We start from the raw sequence: 8,079 nt of genomic DNA, 5'->3' as shown, positions 1-8,079 counted from the left end.
ATCTTCACTTTTGGGTGAACTATCCCTTTACTGGGGAGCTGTCATAATTAGCACCCAGAGGCTCCGGTCCGCGCCCTGCTAGACGATCCGCTCCGGGTTTTGCGAGCAGCTCCACAGCCAGCTGCTGCAGAGCAGGGGACCGGTGCGCCGCTTCTCTCCGCCTCGCTCGCCTCCAGTCCCGGCTGTAGCTCCGACTGTCTGCACGGCGTGTGGAGGAGGCGCGGAGGGAACCAGCAGGAGCGCAGCTCGGAAAAAAGGGCCGACCAAACAAGTCCTATCACACCTCGGTGTGAGCCAGGCCGCCGGAGACTCGGGCAGACTTGACAGTGTGTGTCTGTCTGTGTGTGTGTTTAGGAGACGTGCTCGGAGTTTTTTCGCAGGGGCGCATCTCGTCTCCTTGAAGTGATCCCGTGTTTTTATGCAGTCTGCGCGTATCGCTCCCGTCGGAAGGAGCCCGGGCGCACGCACACATTGAGGAGAGGAGGAGGAGGAGGAGGCACCGAGCGTTACTTTTGAACAGATCCACCTCGACATGGAGCTATCGGCCCGGTGTCGGACGTGCCGGCTGGAAGAAGCCCAGATACCTGCCACGGGAAACCCCGCCATCCGTGCGCAGTGAGGAACGTGGAGCATGCAGCCGAGCCCCAGCCGTCTTTGTGCGACCCGCCGCTTAGTTTCTGGGGGCCTCTTCTGAAAAGGAGGAGAGGAGACCGGAGGAGGGGGGCTCCTGGTGTTGATCTAAAATTCACACTGCGAGCCGGCATCCATATTTTGGCACGGAGCACCCGCGGTAAGTAGCCTTTAAAAAAGCGGATGTTTTGAGTGTTTCCAGAGATGCTGGCTTCTACCTCTGCGGAATCGATAACATTTATTTACACTCCCGAGAAAGGACGAGGCAAAATGTCAGGGAGCGGGCCCACGGACTTCTCCAGCAGTTTAAAACTGTTGCGAGGGAATCGATCCACAGCCCTGTAGTGTATAATGTTATGTCTGGGTCTTTAGCCTGCAGACTTTTAATTAACATGAAGTTGCATTGGCCACAAGGATCACCCCAATGTAGAGTTGAGTTAATCTGTCTGATGCAATTTTAATTGAAAGCCTTGGAAAAAAAGTGCATTTTCTTCCACATGGCAAATTTAGTCGCTATTCTCCAGATTTCATGTGTTTGCAAGGGACTCAAATGGGATTATGATTTATTGAAGTTGTGCAGCTCCTGGATGTGAATCTAAAGCCTGTGCAACCGAACGGGACTTGATTTGTGAGCGATTCCAGCATGATGATGATGATCAGCGTGATAACATCGGGCGAGAAATCCAGAACTCACACAAACAACCTCCACCCAGCCCAGGACCAGACCAGGAGCTAAGTAGCTGCACGTCAGTTGCTGTCTCCATTTAGTGCTCCATTTTGCGGCTATAAAATAAGATCATTTCACAGAGCATGTATAATTCACAGACCTGAGCCAGCCATGTGTGATGATGGGACTAACACACACACACACACACACACACACACACACATATACACACACACACACACACACACACATATACACACACACACACAGTTTTTACAGGCTGAGGGAGCCATATCTCACTCTCACGTGAGGCTTTTAGAAATAGGGCCACATACACTTCACCTTAAAAAAATAGGAGGCCCAGGACAGCAGTGCACGGCTCGTGTTGGACGGAAATATCAAGTTTAAATATCATTAGCACATAATCCATACTGTCAGAGCCAAGGCAGTACAGTGCTGCATCATTATATAAGTCATATACTGACAAGTTTGGAGACTGGGAGCATCTTGGACCCGTCCTTATATAACAGGCTTCACGCAGGGAGGTACAGGCGACGGCTTCCCCAGCTAGTTTTTTGATCATGAAAGCAAACGAGCACCATTGTAATGACCGAAAGCTGCAGCATTATATAAGGCGCAATATGCAGGTCGTGACAAATTTGTCTCGCTGCCATATTTTCCAACAGCGGCGAGCAAGTTTCTGTGTCAGAAGGCAGAAGGACCAGAAAGTGCTCCTCGGCCGGGGATGCTGGTGAATGTGTGTGTGTTTTTTTTTTGGGTTGTTGAAATCCTGACATACCCATCAGTGGTTCCCGAGGAGAAAAGGTCACTTCCTCCCCTGCCTGCAGTTTATAATGGGATGTGTTTTTTTTTTTTTTTTGGGGGGGGGGGGGGGGGGGGGGAATTTAGATGTTGGTATTTGAAAAACCCTGCGTTTCAGCTCAGGCAGCTTGTCGACACAACTGCTGGGACGGTTGGATGGTAGAAATTCGAAGAGAGAGAGAGAGAGAGAAAGAGAGACGGGTGGAAGGAGGAGGGGGGGGGGGTCGCAAATGTTCTGTTGCCTCCCACCCCTCTCCCTCTCTCCCTCTCTCCCTCTCTACCTCCGCTCCATCTCTCGCCCGCACCCCCCAGAAGTGCTGCCTTGGTCCATTTGTCTGCGTTGTCTTGAGAGGAAGTGCCATCACATCTCACATTGCGCAAATGGTTTCAATGCGAGCCAGTGTGAATTCTCGCAGGTTTTTTGAACTGCCAATTTCCATATCAAAGTGTCTGCATTTCAATGGGGAGAACTTGAGCTACCAGCCCCCTTCCTCTGAGCAGTTTTGTTCTGATGGGGAGATGCTGCTAATGCTGCTGGTGGAGGCTAGTCACAGGATTGCTGGATACTGCAGTTAACAGTGTGTGTGTGTGTGTGTGTGTGTGTGTGAAGCAAGTGTTTGTGTTGGAAGCAGATTTAGTGTGGATGGGGAGAATTTGTTGGCCATAATCTAGCACCAGAAGCTGTGTGTTTAGTGGAGATGTAGGACGCCACTCAGACGTGGTCATGTTAAAAAAGATTTCTCGTCCGTTTAAAACATCCCCCCCCCCCCCAACAGTTTTTCCCGGGGTGAGCTCAGCGTAAAACATCAACCAGGTTCTGCATCTCTCCAGCGTCTGTGTCCTGAGGAAAAAGAAAAAGCATAAATAAGTTGCTGAATTTAAAAAAAAATCTGTTTACACATTTTGACTGGTAATTTTGACCGCATGCAGCACTCCTCCTCTAAAAATGCTTAAAAAATAATTTGTTTTTCGAGGCTGTTTGCCCGCAGAAAAATTAAATGCTTGAATTCCACATTCAGTGAGTGCATTATGTAAAGACGCAGAGGATCCGAGCCCCGTGGAGAGAGCGCCGACTACCTACTGGTGTCTGATTGTTTTTTCTGTCGCAGAGATAATATTTATTTCCCATTTTGTGCAGCTGTTGTTTGTCAGAGAAAGAATGCGACAAGATGCTGTTTATGTTGATGGATCTTTTTTTTGTTGTCTTCTTCTTCTTGTGATGCATGACCCTAAGGTTCCTTGCAGTCTTCAGTTTGATAGAAAAAATAGTAAACACTTGCACACATTTTTAATGAGCGCAAAGAGAAACAAAAAAAGAGAAGCACTTTCTTACTGTGTTTTTCGCCCCGTGTTCGTGCCCTCACTTTGAAAATAGGAGCAGGATAGGTTAATAGTGAAAGAAAGTGCAGCGTGTGACATGTTATTACACAGACACAGGGAATGTAAATGCCAATGGGAGCGCAGGAGGGGTCGGTGGCCCCTTCATGGTCATCCCGCTCCTGGGTAATAACACGAGCCAACTGCTCCCCAACCTGCCAGAGCGGCCAGCTCGCTCCTTCCCCGTCTCTCTTCCCTTTGTTCCGTCAAAATAACGTCACGAAACTTAGGGAAAGAGGGTGGGAGAGCAGGGAGGAGAGAGAGAGAGAGGGAGAGAGAGATAGAGAGAGAGAGGGAGAGAGGAAAAAAAAACAGGACCTCACCTGCCATCTTCACTCACGACGGGCGGGTTTGACAGCTGTCTTGTTCAATTCCTCTGACACGCTCGCTGTGAAAAAAGTTGGACAAACAAATGGACAGAAGGGGGGGATGGATGGAGGGAGGGAGGGATGAGTAATGGTACACGGGGCAGTTCTGATTGGGTTTGGTCTTAGCAGAGAAATACTCTTTACATCTGTTAGAGGTATTCCGATGTTAAGTGCATTTTCAGATGAACGGCGCGATTCTTCTTCTTTTTTTTCCTCCTGTTGTGCTGACCTGACATCAGTCGACGGTTTCCTGTGTTTCTTACAACACCACCTGACACAAGCCCAGGTAACCGGGCTCTTTGCATCGTGTATGAGGAGGAGGGGAGAGCAGGGGCGATTCAAAATGGAGAAAAAAAGCAACCCCAAAAAAAAGAAGCAAGTGCAGTAAGTTTGTCGAGTCAAGGAAAAGTGCAGAGGGGAGTGGAGAGCATGCTGTGGTGTGCTGAGGCGAGGCCTGGTTGTTCAGATTATTAAAAGGCTGCTGAAGAGGAGAGGTACATGCATTCTGCTCTGCTGAGGCCACTATCCCTGGAGAAATTGGCATCGGGGCTCCTTCCAGGATGAGTTACTTCCTGGGTAAGAGCTGCTTCTACAAAATGGTCTAGAGTCTGGAAAGGAGTATCTGATACGGAGGGGCTGACACCAAACCCTGACATTTCCCACTGAAGCTGAGGAGAGGCCTCCACCAAACAGACTCTGAATGGAAGCTGCACTCTTGTCGTTGTCATTTGGCCCGTTAACCAGAGGAGGAAGAGGGAAAAGCAGGAAAAAGACCAAGAGAGGAGTGGGAAAAAAAAGAGGAAAAGGCCATTTTGTTTATTTAACAAAGTACTTTGGAGCGAGTATCTCATTTAACTCCAAAAAAACCCATCGTAGCTCTTTTGTGGCTCGCCTCAAAAATAAAGAGACAGATGACTGAAACGAATGATTATGCGTTAGGGTAGTTAACCCCGATGGATGGATATATGGTCGCGCTCCTTTTCACTGAGATAAACCATCTGAGGGAGGAAAAAAAAAAAATCCTCTCCCATCCCACCACCTTCTGTGTTTAAAATGACAGTCTACTTTCCCCCACTGGTTTAAAATGGATGTTTAATGATCAACAGAGACTGGGAGCTCTGGTCTAGCACTCACGCTGGCTCCTTGCGGCCGAGCCTTCGCTAAAGAAAGCTACCAACGGTGTTGTTAAAGGACGCTCTGCTCAAAGGGAGGCTGGTTTCTTGAGTGATGGATCATCAGAGGTCTCTTTGGGGGTGTGTGTTAACCCTTTGGTGCGTGCAGATCTCTCCCAGTTGGGGAGCCGTCGGCGGCGTGTGATGGATGTGTCCCGGGTCTTTAGGCTCCATATATCAGAAGATTAGCACTGACCTGTGAGCTGTCTGGGCCGCCCTCGCAGCTTCTCCTCCAACACTGGCGGACATTAGCATATGAGGACACTGCTCCGTCTCGGGGGGATTCGGAGATAGTGTGCTTTATTTGGTTCTGTCACAGTCCAGGTCAGAGGAAGTGTGCAGATTAAAGGCTGACGGCTTTGTGTTGGTATTAGGTGTATCGGACAGGTCATCAGTCTTCAGCTTGGAAATGCTTCTCTCCTCTTCAAATTCCTAAATAGTATCATATAATTATCCCACAAATGGAGGCCGGGGCCATGCTTCACTGCGGAGAAACCGATCCCTGTCCTCATGAATCGTATAAAAATGTAAATCACCTTTTTTCTGATTTCATGTAACGTTGTTATTTTTCATTTTGCACGGCATAGAGGGAAATGGGAACAGGTACTCACTGACACCCATTTCCAAATAAGTAATGTACAGGGCGTCCACATGTGACAGGCAGCTTGAACTCTGAGAGCTTCCTCATGAGAAACTAGTTACTTAGTGCATTGAAAGGCTAAATTAAATATATTTATATATTTTTAAGTACATTTACTTACTTCGGCTTTGCTGCAAATTCTTTTAAAGGATCATAACAGCCCTCCACATTTAGTGCTCCTCTCTTGCAGTACTCTTTTTCTCTCCAACATTTAAATGTCACCTCCCACGGCATTGCTGGCATTTGTGGTTCCTGTTGTTGTTGTTGTTGTTGTCGTCGTCGTTTCTTCACGTAAAGAAAGAATACTTTAAAAGCCAATCTTCAGGGAGCTGCACTAGCTGCACCTGTAGCCTGCCAGTTATTCGAGTGCCTCGTCTAATGGCTTTTCTTGATGCCTACTTGGTGTAACTTGGTGTCTTGTGATGAAGTCAATGTGTTTTCAAGGTGAGGAGATATTGTCAAAGCCCTTGAACATTCCCCGGGCTTTGATTGGCAGGCGTTGTCACAGAAGATGCGAAGCGGTGGGAGTCGCGCGGCAAAGAGAATCTATTACCTAGGCTGGCGAGGCACGCTTTCAAAATGTGTCAGTGCAGTCAGCCATCTTGCTCTCTCTGCGCGTCTGTGGAGCGGTCCCTCCTCGACGCAATGAGGGAGCGGCTTTCAACTTCCATTTCTGCGGCTGCCATAAGTAACTGTTCCTGATATTTTATACTCGGGGCTCATGCTATGACGAATTATCATTGTACAACCCAAAAAATTGAAGTTTTCATCATTGGTGGTGTGTAATCTGTTTCATGATTGCTGGCGCTCGGCGATTAGAAAAAAAACAACAAATAAATGACATCCTGGCAAAAAAAAACAGAAATTATGAGATATAGAAAATTCAGCCGAACCCTTTCTCATGGAGTTGTGCTGACCCCCCCCCCCCCCCCCCCCCATTTCAGGGGCCTTATTAATATACACACACACATACACGCTGAGAGAGAGAGAGTGACTGCGGACCCTGTGAGATGCGGCGAGAGAAGGACGGTTGTTGTGGATCAGCCAAGCAAATCAGATCGTGATATTTGAAGAGTGCAGTTGTGATTGCTAATCACTTCACCGCTGAGTTTTAATTAGGAGACCCATAAGCATCCTGTCATTTCTCAGCAGAGCATAATCAGAAATCAGAGGTACTTTAGAGAACAAATAATTCGTTTTCGTTGTAGTTGAGGTCCACCAAAAACAAGCACAGGTTTTCCTTTGTGTTGTTAGATGGCGAACGCTTTATAATTGTACTATAACGGTTATTGTATTTCTTGTGAGCCTGTGCACTTTGCACATTATATAAAATAATATCCTGATCTTATAAGGGGATTTAAAAGCATTATTGGTGAGCACAGCAGCCACGCTCGGACACCTTTTGTGCTTATTGCTGCAGAAAGCCTGAATTCAATCTCAAACTATTTTCCTGGAGATGGTGCTATAGATTGGACTGAGCTTATTTTCAATGGGCAGGTTTCTGTCCTGTGCTCCTAAGACCTTTGTTGGGACATTTTAATTACAGCAGAGCTGGGTGTAATTGATCCAGGCTTAGAGGGATTTCACTGTCAATGAGAATGAGCCTGGGCGTTAATACAGCCAAGCAAACGCTTCCACCTCTGTGTGCCGCACAGTCGCACACACACACACAGTCGCACACACACACACACAGTCGCACGTACACACACACACACACACACACACCCACACACAGTCGTACACACCCACACACACACACGGTGGAGTGCAGATGTGTCTTCCCATTGACTATCACTTGTTTCAGAGAGGAGTCTGTCTTTCTTGTGCACTGGTGAAATCAGCCTTGCAGACGAGTCTCCCTCTGCCTCCACTTAAACATATCCGTTGCCACCTGGCGTGGAGCACTTTCTTTCTGGTTCTATATTGTCACCCACAAACTTTAAAATTTTCATAAGGCCGTTAGATAATGCTTCCCGATGAGGGGTGAATTATTGATGGTCTTGTTTGTGTGAGTGGGACAGGGCAGGCTTTTAACTCTCTGAGCTGGTGGGTCTCTTATCCGGTAACTAAGGGACACTGCACAAACACCCAAAGGAATGATGTAGTGGAGGAGAAGGAGGCAGGGGGCTGAAAATAAAATGAAAGAAGCATGCATCCTCTACAACACTGTTGGGTTTTAGCCACAGCACAAGGGAAAGTTGGCAGCAGAGAAAAGCGATGCATCCACAGAAGCCTTTTCTGTGTTTTCAAGCCCTGAGAAGTGCAGTGGTGGCTGTGTATTTGTTGTATGAGTACACACAGCACTCTGACTTTTTTTTATATGAATATATTTTGTAGAAACAATTGTTTCAAGTCAGGTACTTTTATTAAAACAGGATTTGATGCTAGTTCAGCTGTCGGGTG

General features: G+C 47.5%; 1 protein-coding gene across 1 annotated transcript in view; it reads left to right on the top strand.

The window, feature by feature from the left end:
* The first annotated feature begins 249 nt into the window (after positions 1-249).
* The window catches only part of LOC133968822 (adhesion G protein-coupled receptor L2-like), an 87,175-nt gene continuing 79,345 nt past the window's right edge, over positions 250-8,079 (top strand). Inside the window, exon 1 of the mRNA XM_062405031.1 lies at positions 250-790. The gene's annotated coding sequence lies outside the window, so the exon portion shown is untranslated. The remainder of the gene's footprint in view (positions 791-8,079) is intronic.

This window comes from Platichthys flesus, chromosome 14 (assembly GCF_949316205.1).
Source record: "Platichthys flesus chromosome 14, fPlaFle2.1, whole genome shotgun sequence".
Taxonomy (NCBI): domain Eukaryota; kingdom Metazoa; phylum Chordata; class Actinopteri; order Pleuronectiformes; family Pleuronectidae; genus Platichthys; species Platichthys flesus.
The sequence above is the reverse complement of the archived record's forward strand: the minus strand, read 5'-3'. Positions and strand labels throughout refer to the sequence as shown.